The 20,419-nt window shown below is 37.5% G+C and overlaps 1 non-coding gene across 1 annotated transcript; it reads right to left on the reverse strand.

Annotated features, from left to right (window-relative positions):
* Window positions 1-2,883: 2,883 nt before the first annotated feature.
* LOC133827773 (small nucleolar RNA R71) lies at window positions 2,884-2,990 on the reverse strand. The gene has a single exon (XR_009890424.1). It is a non-coding gene; the product is annotated as a small nucleolar RNA R71 (small nucleolar RNA).
* Window positions 2,991-20,419: the final 17,429 nt, after the last annotated feature.

Genomic DNA, 20,419 nt, shown 5'->3' on the forward strand with positions numbered 1-20,419 from the left:
TATCTGCTTGTGAGGGTTTTCTTGCTGGGCTTCAGCTCACGTGTTCTCTATGGTGTAGGTAAAGGAAAGGGGAAAGTCGACCAACCTTGAGTATGGTGGGTGAGATAAGCGGCGCGTACATGTCTGGTCTGCCTGTCTGCCACAGCCAGGGGTGCTTTTGGGGAATGGTTGTACTAAACTTAAATTTTGAGTTGTCAATATTTCTGAACAATGTTTTGGGATCCCAAATGTTAAACATTTTATAATATTCAAAGAAAGGTTTATTCTCAAGTTTATGACTCTGAACATGGTTTAACTACAGTTTTGTCCTAAAACCTCGATTAACGAGTTAATTGCACATTTTAAACTCACTTAGTAATGACTCTAAGGTAGTAGGGCATTACAAGCCTGCTCCATCTGAGCCCAACAACGTCCCAGGCCTGCTTGGGCATTTCCCTTCCTAGCCAAGCCCATGGCCCAGACGCCTGAACCCAGAACCTGTAGCCTGTACATTTTTCTCTTGAGCCCACAATTGTGCCATTGTCCCTTTGTCCCATAATGTCCAAATGTCATTTTTTTTACCCAACGTTTCTACATATTTTACCACAAAAGCCATCATTACACCCTAAAATTTACCTCTACTTGCCATATTTTTATTCATTTAAAATTTAATTTAATCAATTTATTTATTTAAGTTGACTATTGTAATACTTACATTTGGCTATAAATAGGTAGTTTCAAGACCAATTTTGGGGGTGCTTAATTTTTGGGTTACTATCATCTTTTCTACGCCTTGTTTCTACATTTTCTCTCTTCCTTTTGGAAGACCATTTTGTGCCAAGTATGTATTTCTTATGTACTATATTTTGGATTCTAGTTATGTGTTTCTAATTTTTTTCATGAGATTATTTAGATCATGATGAAGCAACTTGTTACTAGATAGTATTTATTGTTGTATGTTGATTTCCCTTGTAATGCAACAAAGTTTATGGATTTTTCTACTTCATATATGTCTTTCATCTTTAATATCTTGTATATTGGATTGTTAGATTTTATTACACTTCGTTCTTCATTTTGTAAAATATAATATTCTTTGATTAAGATGTATCATTAAATTGTACACATTCAATGCTTAGAACAAAAATATTATGTTTTGTCTTATAAATAATGTTATTTGATTTTTTGTTGTTTCATTAGGTTGATTCAAACATTAAATACTTTGAAATTATATTTTTTTGATAAGTGAAGAAAAATCCTATCTTTTAGAAATAATTTGTGCTTAAATTATAAATCTATTTGGAAAATGATTGTTTGATTTATTTTATCTATCACTAAAACTTGAGAATCAATATACTAAAAAATATTATTAAACTTACATTTTGTGGATTCTAGTATCTTAATAATCTTTCTTTTACAACTTATTTACAAATCATAATTGATTTATTTTTCTTCTCTTAAATATCTTTATTTTCAATCTTTTATTTTATCTTCTTGACATTAAATCTTATCAATCATTGGAGCTAAGTTAGAATTTATTTAATTTTGGGTTAAAATAGTTTCTTTTTTATTTTAGGCAACTCCTTTGGGTTCAACATTCTTTCTGATACAAACTCTATACTATAAATACGATTCGTGCGCTTGCGATTTACATACTTAAAACATACTCAGTTTGGGTTCATCAAGCTTTTGTCACCGTTGTCGCTGAGTTGCAAGAAAAGAAACAAACTTTTTCTCAAGGTTAGTGAATTATTCTACTAGTTATTTTAATTTTTGCACTTACTACCAAAATATAAATATATATATATATAAAAAATTCGGACTATTCTACCACCCATAAAAAAATTACTTATATATCTATCTATACTTATGCTTTCTTTTATTATCATTTTTTTTAGTTGACGGTACTTGTGCCTCCTAATTTTTGTTGTAATTTGCTTTATTTATTTTTGTTAATTTTTGTGCAAATTTTTGCCTCCTACTTTTTGCTTTATTTTCTTTCTGGTTGATGGCATGCTATGCCTCCCAACTCATGTTCAATTTTAGTTAACATTATCTATTGTCTTATTTTATTTCTCTTATCATATTATTGTGTAATTGTGAAAAAAATACTTGAAAAGAAAACCTAAATCTTGTCCTTTAACCATAAGCAATGTTTGCTTAAAGGAAATTTGAACAAAATTCTCAATCTACCTCTAATAATTAACCTCGGGGAGTTGTTAGTAGTGTGCCAGTAAGTGGAGTCAAATAGGCATGAGGACAAGTAAACCATAAAATTATATTGTTGTGAAATCTCTAAAAATTCTAAGTATGCTTTGTGGTTGCGGTTTTTACTGATCTTCCACATCAAAAAATTGTTTTCTTGAGATTATCTTTGTCGCCTTATTTGTGAGAATTGTATGAATCATTGGGAACGTAATTCTAAAAATTGATTAATAATGAGACGTATATCTTTATTTGAAATTGAAAGTGTTAGTAAAAATTTGAGCATCATGGAACCAATTGCTAATATTAATAGAAATCATGTTGATGAAAATGTTGGGCATTAAAAGACCTTACTTGAATATTTTGCACCTATTTCATCTAATGCTCTTTCATGTAATGTTTTTCCTACCAATTTTGCTACCCATTTGGAGCTTCAATGATCAATCATTCAATTTTTGCCATCTTTTTATGAGTTAGATAGAGATGATCCTTAGATGCATGTCAAATATTTCTTAGAAATTTGCTCAACATTTAGATTTCAAAATATTTCTGATGAGTCAGTCAAACTAAGATTATTCCCTTTTCCATTAAAAGACAAATAAACAGCTTGGTTAAATTCCCTTCCCATGTGGTCTATAACCCCATGGGATCATATTTTGTAATAAATTCTTGTCGAAATTTTTTCCTATGTCTAAAACTGATAGTCTAAGGAGAGAAATCTCTGAGTTTTTTCAAAAAGATAATGAAGAGTTTTATGAATGATGGGAAAGATTTAAAAATTTATTATTAAAATGTCCTCATCATGGTTTTAAAAAATGGAGACTTGTAAAATATTTTTATAATGGTTTTACCCCCTCTAATCATCAAATGATTCAATTTATCCATACTGGAATTTTTTTACAATTTCAAGGGAAAGAAGCTTGGGACACTCTAGAAGATTTATCTGTCAATTCATAACAATTAAATTATATTGATCCTAGGTCGAGGTCAACTAATTCACCAAAAAGAGGAGGAAGGTATGAAGTAAAAGATGAATTAGACTTAAGAACATCCTTAGACAAATTAGTGAGAAAAGTGGAATCTTTAGCCATAAGCCAAACTATAAATTCTCAAATTCAACCTAGAAAAGATGTTTGTTATGTATGTTATAGTTCTTGCCATAATGCCCAATCATGTCCTTCCTACCAAGAGGCTTTTTCTGAGGAGGCCAATGCTCTTCATGCTTATGGGAAACCAAATGATAGCTCATTTTCATCCAATTATAATCCAAATTGGAGTAACCATCCAAATTTTTGATGGAGAGAAAACCAGCCTCCAATGAATCAAGGGCACCAATACAACACGCAAAACCAAACTCATGCCCCACAAAATCAACCATATCCTCAACAAAGGAAACCTTCCTCAGAGGATACTTTACAACAATTTATGTAATCCACTCAACAAATCCTACAAAACCAATCTCAATCAATTACCAAACTCGAGATACAAGTAGGACAACTCGCAACTACTTTAGCTGATAGAGAAAAATGAACATTTCCTAGTCAGCCTATCCCAAATCCAAAATTTCAATATGAGATAGGAAAGTCCTGCCATAATGGAGAAGCCAAATCAATTTCAACTCTTAGGTTCGGAAAGAACATTGTCAAACCCGATTACATACCCGAGGTTGAAAAAGAAAAAGAAAAAAGTCAACCTTCTAGTTCTAATTCCAATGACTATTCAAAGGAGGATAATCCAATCCATCCTTTCATTCCCAAAGCCCCATTCCCACAAAGATTAATTCCAATTAAAAAAGGTGGCCAATATAATGACATTTTAGAAGTTTTTAAGCAAGTTAGTATCAATATCCCTTTCTTAGATGCCATTAAACAAATTCTCGCCTACTCTAAATTTTTTAACGATCTTTCTACTGTGAAAAGAAACACTAACATTCCTAAAATTGTGTTTTTAACTAAACAAGAAAGTTCCATTATTCAATATAAGAGTCTTGATAAATACAAATATCCTCGGTGTCCCACGATTTCATGCATTATTGGTGATCATTTTATTAACAAAGCTCTACTTGATTTGGGTGCTAGTGTGAATTTATTGTCTTATTCTGTTTATAAACAACTTGTTCTTGGTGAACTAAAACCTAATTCTATAACTCTTCAATTATTCAATCATTCTGTGAAAATTCCTAGAAGCATTATAGAAGATATTTTGATAAAAGTTGATAAATTTTTCTTTCCTGTTGACTTCGTTTTTCTTGATACTCAACCTGTGGAAAATGTGCATGCTCGAATTCCTATCATTTTAGGTAGACTATTCTTAGCTACTTCTATTGCAATCATTAACTGTTGTAATGGTGTTTTAAAATTATCTTTTGGAATATGACTATTGAATTGAATATTTTAATGTTGCTAAATCTATTAAGTGTGAGGAAGTGCATGAAGTTAACATGAATGAGAATATTTTTGAAGATTATGGAAATGACTTGCTTGACTTTTGTAAAAATATTTTGGTATGAGCTTATATGTTGATGATTCTATGAATGATGTGAATTCTTTGTTAGAAACTATGCCAATAAATTAGACCATAACTGGTCCTTTTTCACCTCTAGAGCATATTCAATCAATTTCTGAGTCTCCAAAGTTAGACCTGAAGCCCTTGCCAGAAAAATTTAAAATATGCTTTTCTAGGAGAGTTTGAAACCTTGAATGTTATCACATCATCCACCTTAAATAAAGAACAGGAAGATAAATTGTTAGATGTCCTTAGAAAACATAAAGAAGCCATAGGTTGGACCATTGGAGACATTAAAGAATTAGCCCGTCCATATGTATGCATAGAATCCATCGAGAAAAGAATGCTAAAACCTCTCTGGAACGTCAAAGAAGGCTAAATCAAAACATGAAAGAAGTAGTTAGAGAAGAGGTCATTAAACTATTAGATGTAGGTATCATTTACCCTATTTGCGATAGTCAATGGGTTAGTCAAGTCCAAGTTGTTCCTGAAAAGTCAGGGATCACTATTGTTGAAAATGAGAAAAATAAATTAATCCCTACTCGAGTACAAACGGGGTGGAGAGTGTCCATAGTCTGTAGAAAGCTAAATAATGTTACTAGAAAAGACCACTTTCCTTTACATTTTATTGATCAAATGCTTGAATGTTTAGCTGGTCATGCATATTATTGTTTTCTTCATGGGTGTTCGGGATAAAACCATATCCCCATTGCCCTGAAAGATCCAGAAAAAACTACATTTACATGCCCTTTTGGGACTTTCGCCATCGTCGCATGCCTTTTGGGTTATGCAATGCACCGACGAATTTTCAAATGTGTATGATTTCAATTTTTTCTTACATGGTTGAAAGATTCCTTGAAGTATTAATGGATGATTTTTCAATGTTTGGTTCTTCCTTTGATGAATATTTGCACCATCTTTATCTTCTCTTGATTTGTTGTAAAGAGAAAAACCTTGTGCTTAATTGGGAAAAATGTCATTTTATGGTTGAAAAAGGAATTGTAACACCCTGGATAGCCAAGGCCGTTACACAGTGTGATTATGTAATGTCCCAAAAGTCCTAATAAAGTTTAGGACCTTGATTAGGAGGCCGGAGGGCCATAATTGATTTATTACGATATTAAATGATTATATGCATGTTTATGTGAATTATATTATTATATGATGATAAATGCATGCATATGGGTGTATTTATAATTATAAGGGCATTTTGGTAATTTGGCCCGTTGAGGGCGTAATTGTATATTTTCGTGCATGTGGGTGAGTTATGAATGGTACCACATTATATGTGGATTTGTTCGAGCCTTTCGGCATGAGACGATCATGGAATGCAAGTGTTTGGTCTGGTCATAAAGGGATTAAGTTCGGGGCTCGGGGTGAGTCTCGGGGTGATTTTAATGATTAGAACATTACCGGGAATTAAAGGGTAATGGGATATGATTTATTAGTATGTAAGACTATTGAGAATACCAGGAAATGGAGGATGTTAATTATGATTAACAAAATAAGTGCGAAAGGACGATTTTGCCCTTAGTGGCTGTTAAGGTTTATTTTAGATTTGAGGGCATTTAGGTCTTTTCACCCTAAAGGATTTGTTCAGCCATTTAAACTTAGAAAGCTATTGAAACCTTCTCAAAAAAGAGCACCAAAATCACCTTCTCCCGTACATCATTTCTCCTCTATTTCTCTCTGAATTTTCTAGCTCTTTTTGAGGAATCAAGCCAAGGAACCAAGTTGGGATAAGCTAGGGTTATCCTCCACCATTGAAGAGGGTGTGTTTATGAGATTGAGGTGACTTTTTAGCCATTAGAACTCTTGCTTCTGCTCTATTTTCTTAGTTGAGTTCCAACTGGTTTTTGGGTTGGAAAGTTGGGAATTGATTGGAGTTTTGGCTAGGGTACTTGGGGGAGTGAAGCTTGGGGCATCTGAGGATGGTTTTTGGGACTTAATTTGATGTTTGGAAGCTTTTGATTTGGGTTGTAAATGGTAGAATTGAAGGAAGAGATTTTTCGGCAATCTTTGGCTGAAGGTAGCGCTACAGCGCCCAGTAAGGGGCGCTACAACGCTACCTGCTGGGACTATTGGGCGATTTTGGTTCTGCCTTCAGCGCTGGGGTGCTGTAGCACTACCCTGTTTCTTCAGAACCCCGTTTTAAGTGTTTTTAAGGGTTTTTGGCTCAGGGTTTCAGTCCTTAAGGCCCGGGATCGAATCTACTCACCGTGTGGGTACATTTCGAGGTCCCGAGAGTGGGGTTTAGATCAAGACCCTATTATTGTTGATTTTCATTAATTGGAGGTTATATTTGGTTATGACTAGGTGACCGCTAAGGGATTAAAGGATCGATTGTTCTCAAGGGTCGTTCTTTTTCTAATTCTCGCTCAAACTAGAGGTAAGAAAACTGCACCCCATATGTGACATGCATGGTTATTCTTGATGTATGTTGGATGTTTAACTGTGATATATTTGATGCATGAGAAACATGTGTTTAGGGCATGCCATGAATATTGAGTCTGAGACTGATCAGAGCTTGAGTCTCTATGTTTGTGCATGATCATAATTATGCTAGCAACTGTTAAGTAAGCATGTTGAATGCCCTACTCTTTGATATTTGACATATGATATATACTAATAACATTGCTTACTTGTGCATGGCACTGACTAATTTGTCAGAATTGGCAAAGGTGTTAGTATCAACTGTGAAGCTGTGACTCATTAGTCAAGTTCGGCAGTGGTACTGAGCACTGGTCACACAGTGCTGACTCATAAGTCAGGAACGGCCTTAGCGTGTTCAACGCAAGCCAACAAACATTAGATCTAATTGACATCTGCATTAGATGACTCAACAAGAGCGTTAATGTGGACTGACCTCAAGTTCGATGAAAACTAAAAGCGCTTGTGTGACTTACCCATCGGCCACTCATCTGTTTAAGCTAGTGACTTACCCATCCATCACTCATCTGTTTAAGCTAGTGACTTACCCATCAGTCACTCATCTGTTTAGAGCCATTGCAGGAAAGCCCAGGTAACAGTTTCGTTACACGGCTATGGGTACCGAGCCCCATAGTGACTTGCTTGTTAGTCACTCAGTATGGTTAATAGAAGCTCAAAGTGATATTCACTCATCTGTTCAGGGCTATAAGCTCTGTATGATAATTTTGATCATCATTTGCATGGCTTTGGGTATTGAGCCTCGTAGTGACTTGCTTGACAGTCACTCAGTATGGTTTACCAGAACCTCAAGTGTTCAAACACTCATCTGATTAGGATTGACTTGATAGTCATCCAATCAGGAGGGCAAGATTTCTCATCCCTGATTCCCCAATATTATATGAGTTTATTTGCATTCTTAAATAGAGCTATGTTTGCTAGGCATGCCAGATATGATTTGATATCATGATATGACTGTTCATGAGCATATTGAGTTTTCTGGCTGGGCTTCGTCTCACGGGTGCTATGTGGTGTAGGTAAAGGCAGAAGAAAGTTGGACCATCCTTGAGTTGGAGAGCTTAGGTGACGATGTGTACATATGCAGTTGCTCGACCGCCACTGCCGAGGTTTGAAGGAAAGGAATTAGGGTTATACCCTGTTTTTCCTCTTAGATCGGCCAGTTGTAAATATTTTCTTGTAATAGACTCTTAAATTATATTTTTGGGATCCCAATGTATATAGTAAACGTTCTAATGAAATGTTATATCTTAACCAAAATTTTTAATCCCTAAACTGCTAATCATACTTAGTTACATGATTTTGGCCAAATGACTCGATTAGCGAGTTTAGCATTGTTTACAAGGCACATCATTACGGTCCCTGGAGATTAGGGCGTTACAATTTGGTATCAGAGCCTGCTAAGTTTTATGGGTTCGTGAAGACATGATGGGCATGTACACTCGTCACTGAAGATAGCTTCACTTAGGGAATTGTAACTATTTTTGTAGTTATGTGCTTAACTGCTTAAATAGAATGTAAATGCTTTACCTGCACATTTTATTAAGGAGCATGAGATTCTGATAGAGCCTGGCTCTTGACTAAATGATTATATGCTCCATGAATATTTATATGAATGTGATCATATGATTACCTGCTCCATGAATATATAAAATTCTAATATTCTCATGATTGATGTGTGAATGCCATGGACATGTTTTTAGCACTGCAAGTGGTTAATGAATGTGGTGTGGTAAGATTGTTCCTGTGGGGGAAAGCTTTTGATATGCTCATCATGATTAATGGGTCAAGTTATTGACTGCAGATTCAATCAGCAGGTTTATATTCAAGGTAGATCATGAGGCCTAGTGGTGGTTATACAAAGGTTGGGAGTTACAACCAGAGTATCAGTTCTTTATCTGCTGCTATGAATTTTCATCAGATGTTTAGAGATTTGGAATAAAGATTGCAGAGGCATGAGGAAGAGATTAGGTGTCTGAAGCAACAGCGGGATCTGTTGAGGAACATTTCTTCCTTGGTTATGTCAGGAGTGGCATCAGCTTTGGCTCAGCCTAGGGTTGAGAGTAGATGGGAATTTCTCTGTGGAAGATTCCAGGAGTATTACCCTCCAGTCTTTGAGGGAGGCCTAGATCCATTCAGAGTTGAGCAATGGATGGGCATGATTAGTTCCATTCTTGATAGTATGGGACTAGTAGGTCACGATAGGGTGGCTTGTGCGGCATTTGTTTTGCAGGATGATGCCCGGACGTGGTGGGAGGTAGTATCCTAGACACAAAACACAGCTGTGATGGATTGGAAAGAATTTAGGCAGCTGTTCAATGAAAGATATTATTGTGATGTAGCCAAGACTGCTAAGATGAATGAGTTTGTGAATCTTGTTCAGGGAAATGCATCAGTAGCCGAGTATGTTAGTAGATTTGATGGGTTGGCCAAGTTCTCTTTTGACATGGTACCCACAGATGTAGCTCGGAAGGAAAGGTTTGTTCAAGGATTGAATCCTGGAATAACTCAGGGTATTAGAGTTGCCCCAGTGCATGAAGTCTCTACCTATGCTCAGGTGGTAGGGAAGGCTCTTGCCGTTGAGAGCATAAGAGAGCATGGAGCTCAGATAGTGGTATCTCCACTTATTAGAGCAAGTAAGAAGAAAAGCTGGAAGACTTATCCATTATGCACTCGATGCAAGAGGCGTCATATGGGAGAATGCCGAGAAAGGGCATGTTTCTCATGTAAAATATTTGGACATCGTAAGAAAGATTGCCCAATGCGAAGGAAGGATGAGCAAAAGGGGATAGACAACTCGACTCTAGCTCGAGTGTTTATTCTGAGGCAGTCAGAGTCTGAGACCGAGACTAGTTCCTTGGGGGTGGCAGGTTAGCTTTTGGTCCTGATTTTTATTTTGTGCTGACTGACTTGGTGCCATGTTGTTCTTTATTTGTTGCATATAGAGAAGCATAGAGTTGATATGCAGATCACGTGGTTATGTTGTGATGGAAAAAAATAATACTGTATTGGTGATTTGAGAGATCAAGTAAATTATTGTGGAAAGGCTCATCAGTGGTTTTCATGAGTTGGTTATGACTGACTGGCTGTAGTATGATCCAGGGAATGGATTTGTTAGCCAAGTGTGGGGAAATTTTAAATGGCAAGGAAAGTATAGTAACTCTTGGATTTAAGAGTGGAAAGCCTTGTGACAGTTAGCACTGTGCATGGATTTGATATGTTTATGACATCTGTATTAAGAGCTAGAGTTCTAGTGCAGGGAGATGCATGGAACTCTTATTTAGTGTGGTGGATACCATATAGATTGTGCCAGCGGGATCAGAACAGACTGGATTAGTCTGTGGGTTCTGGATATGTTTCCAGGAGGTTTGCCAAGGTTCCTTTTATATGGAGAGATAATATGGTGATTGAATTGGTGCCAGGAATGGAATCAGATTTAGGGCACTGTTTTGAATGGCTCAGCAGAGTTGTGAGAATTAAAGGTTCAGCTAGTGAGTTAGATGGTATTCTCTAAGATGGATCTTAGATCTGGTTAGTACTAGTTGGAGATCAGGGAGAAGGATAAATAGAAGATTGTTTTATATCAGATAAGGGCACTGGAATTGCTGAGTTATGATTTGAGAACTTGTTTAATGCCAAGTGTTTTTGAATCAGATGAATAGAGCATTCACAGGTTTATCTGAATGGGATTTGTGATCTTCTTGGACGATGGTTTTGTGGTGTATTCTCGGCGGAAATTTGCCTAGGCCAAGGAACACCTTAGAGGCAGAAGTTTCCTTGGGTGGTAAGAATATTGCAGGTGCCTTGGGAAATAGTTCTGAGTCTTCTTGCATATCAGAACCAGTTAGTAGGTTGTTATGACACCTTGGTAGCAGGAGAAGTGATTGCTTATGCAACATGTTGGTTAAAGGATTTGACCAGAACTGGGGTAGAGTTTCTGGTGGGCCAGGTGGCCAAGTTTATGCTTGATATGACTATCTCAGGGAAGATCAAAAGGAAAGATGATTAAGTGAACTACAAATAGAGAAGATTGAGGAGAATGTCTTAGCTGGGTTAGCTAAGGATCATACAGTGTCAAGTATGAATTTACTGAGGTATAGGGATCAGATTTGGGATTCGAGGGACATTGGGATTAATTGGGAGACTCTGGATGAATCTCTGGTTATTCTCTTATTCTCTTCATTCAGGCATCATGGAAATATATCACGATATGAAAGCTTCTTAGTGGTGGCCTGAGATGGAGAGGGATGAAATGGAATGTGTGATTGTAGGGTCCAAGAACTTTACTTAGCTAATTATTTGGTAGTATTATAGTATGTTTATTATTATCTTTGTAACTATGGATTTTTGGTTCAGACCGGGAATTATTTGGACACTCATAGTAGTACTTATAGATTTTCTAAGTTTAACCTATAGTTTAAGAATATTACGTATAACCTAAGGTTTGATTATATGACTGATATTAAGGATAATATTTGTTATACTATAAGGTTTAGATATCAACCAATAGGATTTTAAGCACATGTTATGAATGGGTGATTAAGGATTAAGTATTTTTGAGGATTAAATTAAATAAGGGTAAAGTTTGAATGTTATAAGGTCAGTCAGCAGCTTTGAATACGTTGAAGGCTTAGTCAAGGCTATTTACTCCATTCAAACTTAGCTAAAAATGTGTAATTTCGTGTTTAAATATTCAGCGTGTGCCGATATATCGCAGCTATAGGGGGCGATATATCGCAGCAAGTAGATACGGAAAACACGAGACGATGGACGGTCGCCTCGGGCATACTGGCCCAGGCGATATATCGCCTACAGGGGGCGATATATCGCCTCCTTCAGTGTATATTCAAATGTTTTTGAATTCTTTTCCCTTTCAGCCATTCAACTTCTTCATAAGTCCAGCATCTTTTGAACGAGTCTTCTGCCTCTGCTGAACGATTATTCAAATAATTTTCACCTAAAAAGCTAATATTTTTATTCAAGTAAAATTAAGATTCATTCATTCCCAAACTCTATAAATAGGACCTAGTACCCAGCCATTATTCACCTTTTACTCTAAGTTCAGAAGCTGCAAGTGCTAGGAGAGTGTGAGAGTTAAACACCTGGGTTTTGGGGAAATCATAAGCTTAAACATTATAAGCTTATCAAACACTTTGGGAAGTAAGGTTCTATAGTATTTCGGTCGAGGTGTAGATTGATCTTACAAGTCTTTGAGGTAAACCAAAGCTCTAGTTCATTTGTTTTATGTTATTTTCTTTCTCATAGTCTTCTACTCAGTCTCCTAACCTCATTCTCATTTTGGTTAGGGAATCTAAGTTCTTGAGCACATAAGTTGTGGTAAGTGTGACTTTCAATGGTTTAGTCTTTCCATTCCTTTCATTTCATCTATTTTTCTTCATTAGACTCACCCTGTTATATATGGTTTTAGGAGTGTTCCAAAAGTCCCAACTCAGTCCACATATCCCGGTAACTTTGGTAAGGAAAATAGGCTAGAATCATTATGTTATATGCTTATGTTATCTTATGTTTTATGTTATTAAATGTGTTATGATATGTATGTATGTATGTTTGTAGGCTTGGGCATATGACCCATATGACTAACAAGACCCGAAATAGATTATGGGCATATGACCTACTTAGCTAGTAGGACTCCACTAATCTCATGGGCATATGCTTGTTTAGTCTATGGGACCCCAAGTAATAATGACCATTATAATAAGTGTATGTATTAAGTGTTATGATATATCTTTACGTTTATTACGAAATTTATGTTTATGACTATGTGTTAGATTTTCCTTGCTGGGCATTAGGCTCATTCCTTTTTGTTTTATGTGCAGGAAAATAGCTTTAAGAGGCGGAAAGATTCGTGGACGCTTAGAGAATGTGTATCGATGGTGAATGGAGTCAAGGAGCCGAGCGTTATTCGATTCGACGATGTAGTTTTTGTTTTATGTCTTTTTACATGTATTTTTCGCACTATTTATGTAATGTCTTTTTTATTTTAAACCATGTTTTGTTTTTAAAGACAATGGGATCCCATATCCTTCTTGGTATTTATTTTGTAAGTAACTCTTATTTTCACAAGTTACTTAATAAAATTATGGTATTTTCGCAAATGTAAGTTCTATTAAGGATTGTATGTATGGTTTCGTTAATGGTCCAAAAGTCTAGATTAGTGGGTCATTACAGTGATAATGTTCTTAACCTATTAATAGGTCAAGACAGAGTATCAGGAATCAGCAAGGCCATTGCAGGCTTTGAGTGTTTTGTAATGGAAATAAGGAAGCATCGCGACGGGTTTTCCGGTGGGGTTGCCCAGGTTAGTGGGTCAGTGTGATTTGAATTGGATCATTATGGACTAGTTTTCCAAGTGAGTTCACTTCTATCAGTAAGGACAAGTAGTGTAACTGATCAGTGTTCAGATTTCTTTGTGAGAGAGATAGTGTGCTTTCTTGAAAATTCAAGGTCTATCTTATTAGATGAAGACTCTATTGTTACTTCCAGGTCTTGGAAGGGTTAAGGAAGGCGATGAATACATATAGATGGAATTCAGTACAGTTTACTCTTCTCAGACTGATGGTAAATCAGAGAGAGAAAAAGAAAATTATCCAGTATTGGAAAGATATCTTGTGAGATGAATGTGGAGTTGATTCTGGACCAAGTGGTCGTTCAGGGGATTATTGAGATTGGAGCTTGGATGTTCACTTCTCAGAGTAAGTGGGAAAGTTTTACTAAATTAAAAAGCAGGAACATGGAGTTCCAAGAAGGGGATTGTGTCTTCCTTAAAGTATCACCATGGAATTGGGTGAGGAGTTAAGGGCAAGTTAAGCCCTAGACTATCCTGGCAGTTTGAATCCTAGTAGGACTAGTTAGGTTGATTTTGGATCTGCCTTAACTTTGGCACTGTTAGTTGAATACAGTGTGTTACGTAATTCCATGCAGGGGACATGGGTTAAAGGATCTCATGAGTTGAGTCATAAGAATCTGAAGGTTAAGGTTAAGTATTCCGGTAAGGAATAGCCAGTTTAGATTGTAACAGAAGTAATAAGGTTAAGAGGAACAGAGTGTACCTTGAGTTAAGGAAATGTTACAGAAATAGTGAGATCGAGGGAGCGACCTGGGTAATTTGAAATCAATTGTACATAATTTTTATTCCGGGCTGTATAGGTAAATTTCAAGGATGAAATTTCTGTAAGGAGGGGATAGTTGTAATGCCCCAAAATTCCTAATAAGGTTTAGGACCTTGATTAGCAGGCCGGGAAAGCCATAATTGATTTATTACGGTATTAAATGATTATATGCATGTTTATGTGAATTATATTATTATATGATGATGAATGCATGCATATGGGTATATTTATAATTATAAGGGAATTTTGGTAATTTGGCCCATTGATGGCGTAATTGTATATTTTCGTGCATGTGGGTGAGTTATGAATGGTACCACCTTATCATGTTGATTTGTTGTAGCCTTTCGGCATGAGGCGATCATGAAATGCAAGTGTTCCATCTGGTCATAACGGGATAAAGTTCGGGGGTCGGGGTGAGTCTCGGGGTGATTTTAATGATTAGAACATTCCTGAGAATTAAAGGGTAATGGGATATGATTTATTGGTATGTGAGAATATTGAGAATAGGAGGAATTGGAGGGTGTTAATTATGATTAACGAAATAGGTGCGAAAGGATGATTTTTCCCTTGGTGGTAGTTAAGGTTTATTTTAGACTCGAGGGCATTTAGGTCTTTTCACCCTAAAGGGTATGTTCAGCCATTTAATCTTAGAAAGTTGTAGAAACCTTCTCAAAATAGAGTACCAAAATCACCTTCTCCCGTACATCATTTCTCCTCCATTTCTCCCTGAATTTTCAAGTTTTTTTGAGGAATCAAGCCAAGGAACCAAGTTGGGATAAGCTAGGGTTATGCTCCACCAATGAAGAGGGTGTGTTGCTGAGATTGAGGTGAGTTTTTAGCCATTACAACTCTTGCTTTTGCTCTGTTTTCTTAGTTAAGTTCTAGCTGGTTTTTGGGTTGGAAAGTTGGGAATTGATTGGAGTTTCGGCTAGGGTTATTGGGGTTGTGATGCTTGGGGCATGTGAGGATGGATTTTGTGTTCATTTGGGACTTAATTTGATGTTTGGAAGCTTTTGATTTGGGTTGGAAATGGTAGAATTGTAGGAAGAGATTTTTGGGTAATCTTTGGCTGAAGGTAGAGCAACAACACCCAGTAGGGGGCGCTACAGCGCTACTTGCAGGGAGTGTTGGGCGGTTTTGGTTTTGCCTTGAGCGCTGGGGTGCTAGGAGGGTAGCGCTGTAGCGCTACCTTGTTCCTTCAGAACCCCGTTTAAAGTGTTTTTAAGGGTTTTTGGCTCGGTGTTTCAATCCTTAACGCCTGAGATCGAATCTACTCACCGTGTGGGTACATTTCGAGGTCCCGAGAGTGGGGTTTAGATCAAGACCCTATTACTGTTGACTTTCATTAATTAGAGGTTATATTTGATTATGACTTGGTGACTGCTAAAGGATTAAAGGATCGATCGTTCTCAAGGGTCGTTCTTTTTCTAATTCTCGCTCGAACCAGAGGTAAGAAAACTGCACCCCATATGTGACATGCATGGTTATCCTTGATGCATGCTGGATGTTTAACTGTGATATATGTGATGCACGAGAAACATGTGTTTAGGGCATGCCATGAATATTCAGTCTGAGACTGATCAGAGCTTGAGTCTCTGTGTTTGTGCATGATCATAATTATGCTAGCAACTGTTAAGTAAGCATGCCAAATGCCCTACTCTTGGATATTTGACATATGATATATACTGATAAGATTGCTTACTTGTCCATGGCACTGACTAATTTGTCAGAATTGGCAAAGGTATCAGTATCAACTGTGAAGCTGTGACTCATTAGTCAAGTTTGGCAGTGGTACTGGGCATTGGTCACACAGTGCTGACTCATAAGTCAGGAACGGCCTTAGCGTGTTCAACGCAAGCCAACAAACATTAGATCTAATCGACATCTACATTAGATGATTCAACAAGAGCGTTAACGCTGTACCAACCTCAAGTTCGATGAAAACTAAAAGCGCTTGTGTGACTTACCCATCAGTCACTCATCTGTTTAAGCTAGTGACTTACCCATCCATCAGTCATCTTTTTAAGCTAGTGACTTACCCATTAGTCACTCATCTGTTTAAGCTAGTGACTTACCCATCAGTCACTCATCTGTTTAGATCCATTGCAGGAAAGCCCAGGTAACGGTTTCGTTACACGGCTATGGGCACCGAGCCCCATAGTGACTTGCTTGTCAGTCACTCAGTATGGTTAATAGAACCTCAAAGTGATATCCACTCATCTGTTCTGGGCTATGAGCTTTGTATGATAATTTTGATCATCATTTGCATGGCTTTGGGTATTGAGCCCCGTAGTGACTTGCTTGACAGTCATTCAGTATGATTTACCAGAACCTCAAGTGATAGTCATCCAATCCGGAGGGCAGGATTTCTTATCCTTGATTCCCCAGTATTATCTAAGTTTATTTGCATGCTTAAATAAAGCTTATGTTTGCTAGGCATGCCAGATATGATTTGATATCATGATATGACTGTTCATGAGCATATTGAGTTTTCTTGCTGGGCTTCGGCTCACGGGTGCTATGTGATACAGGTAAAGGCAAAAGAAAGCTGGACCATCCTTGAGTTGTAGAGCTTAGGTGACGATGTGTACATATGCAGTTGCTCGACCGCCACGGCTGAGGTTTGAAGGAGAGGAATTAGGGTTAAACCCTGTTTTGCCGCTTAGATCGGCCAGTTATAAATATTTTCTTGTAATCGACTCTTAAATTATATTTTTGGGATCCCAATGTATACAGTAAACGTTCTAATGAAACGTTATATCTTAACCAAAATTTTTAATCCCTAAACCGCTAATCATACTTAGTTACACGATTTTGGCCAAATGACTCGATTAGCGAGTTTAGCACTGTTTACAAGGCACACCGTCACGGTCCCTGGAGATTAGGGCGTTACTGATTATAAACGTGCAAGAATGTCTAATCAAGTAATATAGTTGACAACGTGAGCCTAAAGTCATAATCAGGTTAGGGTTAAAATATTTTGGTCATAAACAGGAAATTTGTCCTTAAAATAAACGTTTAATACATGGGATCCCAAAACAGGTCTTAAAGGGCAATTTTCAAAATGTCAAAGTTTATGTACAATCACAAGCCACTCTAATGGAAAAATAAGCACTTTAGGTTCTCTTGTCCCCGTACCATCCCTCGGCCGTGGCGGCCGAGCAGTTGACCATGTACATTCTGCCCCAGAGCTTTCCAACTTAGGACTGGTCCATGTTGCCCTTGCCTTTACCTGCACCACGTAGCACCCGTGAGCTAAGACCCAGCAAGAAAATCATAATCCAAAGCATCAACAAGACATACGAACAAATAATTCACAAGGCTGTTAACCAGGTAATGAGCATGCCATAACAGTCATTTACTTAGAGAGGTCAAACATTTATTCATAAACCAATCATGCTATTGTTAAACAAGTTATAATCACCAGACAACAATAATAACATATCGATATTCATCATACAATACTCAGGGTCGGTGCCCTTAGGCCGCACCCTCTATTTAACCCATTGTCTCCGGCTCACGTAGGTCGAGCCTAGTGACTATTAAGTTGTCCTCAGCTACCAATGGCCAAGCTGCATCTTGTGTGAAAATATCAATTCTGGCACTCTTAGGTTGTTTATTTCATGCTCTCATGGCATCTCATAATCATACAATAATTACATTCAAATATAGGGAGCCCTTAGTCCCAACAATCACACACGGGTGCAGTTTTCTTACCTTTACTTCTGAGTGCTTTGGTTAATAGAGACGACCCTCGAGCACAATCCCGTTCTGAGCCCTAGCGTACACCTAGTCACAATCGTAAAATAGAACCTTCATTAAAATTCAATTCTGTAACCCAACATCAGAACAAATCCAAAGCTCTCGGGAAGCCCAATTCCACCAAACGGGGTGGTGGAATCGACCCCCGTGTCCCCAAGCAAAAACTCTAAAACAATTCCCAAAAACCAAGTTCTGGAGACAGGGTACCGCTACAACGCTATAAGAGGGGCGCTACACCGCTTTATACAGAAACACAGCCTAGCGTTGTAGCGCTCCCAGCTTAGCGCTAGAGCACTGCCATCAGAACATGCAAATTCTGGGTTTTTCCATCGAAGTACCCCTAGCCAAAAATCCAAACATCTAACCAAAACCTCATCCAAACTCAAAATTAAACCTATAACTCACTATATCTCACCTAAAACCACCTAACAACATCAAAAACTTAGTTAATAGCATCATCAAACACAGAAAACCAAACTTGAGCTTGAAGCTCAAGAACTTCATCTGAAAACAAGAAAACCGAGATAATAAAGATCAGAAATTATTACCTCTGATGAATGAATCCGACCCTAGGTTGCCCTCGGTGTTCCTCCCATCTTTGTTTCCTCCAATTCCCAAGTTTAAACCTTTAAACTTCCATTTTAAACCAAACTCAGAAACCATTCACCACAAAGTTCAGGAAACTCAGAAAAAATCATAAACCTTACCTTAATTTGGAAACTAATTCCAACTGAATCCCTTAGCTACTCCAAGGATCGAAACCCCAAACCTAGCTTAAACTTCCTCCTGAGTCATCATCTTCAAAATATTTAAGGGAGAGTGAGAGGGAAGAAATCATGAGGAAGAGGGAGAGAATTCTGTTTTTTTTTTTCTTCTTTTCCTTCATTTTTCTACAAATTTCCCTTATGCTCTAAAAAGAAGTAAGATATATCAAGTATATCTTCTAATAACCCAAAAGACCCTTTTGCCCTCCCAATTATATCCAAGTCTTTTAATCAATCTAAGGGTATTTTGGTCATTAGCTCCCAATTCCCGCTAATTCCTCGAGTGTCCCTAATATTTACCACTTAAATCTCGTCATCTAATTATTCACCAATTATTTTTCCCAATGTCTAAATATGTTTCCCAAATTCCCAAAAATACCCTTAGGCTCCCCCGAGCTCGGTATAAATCCCCATCGTGACTATTTTGTTAAACTGCTCACTACAATCGCCTCGAGCCATATGCTGCATATACATCAAAATAATAATGTGGTCTCAACAATTTACCACAAATAATCACATTTATGCCCTCAACGGGCCAAAATTACAAATATGCCCCTATAAGCTAAACAAGGCCCACATGCTTATTAATACTCATAAACATGCATTTCACATATCCATATAATAATATATGCATGCTTATCACATAATCATGCATTTAATCATTTAAATCATACATAAACCACTTATGCCCTCCCAGCACACTAATCAAGGCCCTTAAGCCTTATTAGTGATTTTGAGTCGTTATATCTATCCTCTCCTACTGAGAATTTCAGCCTCAAAATTTTACCTGAATAACTCAAGATATTAATCCCGCATTGCTGACTGAAGCTCCCAAGTCGCTTCCTCGACCTTACTCCTTCATAATACTTTAACTAAAGGAATCGTCTTATTATGTAGAACCTTATCTTTCCTGTCTAAGATCTGAACCGGGCACTCCTCATAAGACAAATTGGTCTGCAATTCCAAGTCTTCATACTTCAAGACATGTGTTATATCTGAGACGTACTTCCAAATCATAGAAACATGAAATACGTCATGAACTCCCGATAATGACGGTGGCAAGGCTAACCTGTAAGACACCTGTCCGATCCATTCCAGGATCTCAAAAGGTCCAATGAATCTAGGGCTCAGCTTGCTCTTCTTTCCAAATCTCCTCACCCCTCGCAGTGGTGAAACTCACAAAAATACATGGTCCCCAACCTGAAACTCCACGTCCCTATGCTTGGGATCAGCGTAGCTTTTCTGCCTGCTCTGTGAGGTGAGCATTCGAGGTCGGATCTTCTCAATAGCCTCATTAGTCTTCTGAACCATGTTCGGTCCCCAATACTTCATCTCACCCATCTCCTCCCAATGAATGGGTGATCTATATATCCTCCCATATAACATCTCATATGGAGCCAGTCCAATCGTTGATTGATAACTGTTGTTGTATGAGAACTCAATCAATGGGAGATACTTACTCTAAGATCACTCAAAGTCAGTCACGCATTCCCTAAGCATATCCTCCAACACCTGAATCGTCCTCCCAGATTGTACATCAGTCTGTGGATGAAAGGTCGTACTGAACTTCAACTGAGTCCCCATAGCCTTCTGCAAACTACCTTGAAACATGGAGGAAATGATAGGATCCCG

The sequence above is a fragment of the Humulus lupulus genome, chromosome 3 (assembly GCF_963169125.1).
Source record: "Humulus lupulus chromosome 3, drHumLupu1.1, whole genome shotgun sequence".
Taxonomy (NCBI): domain Eukaryota; kingdom Viridiplantae; phylum Streptophyta; class Magnoliopsida; order Rosales; family Cannabaceae; genus Humulus; species Humulus lupulus.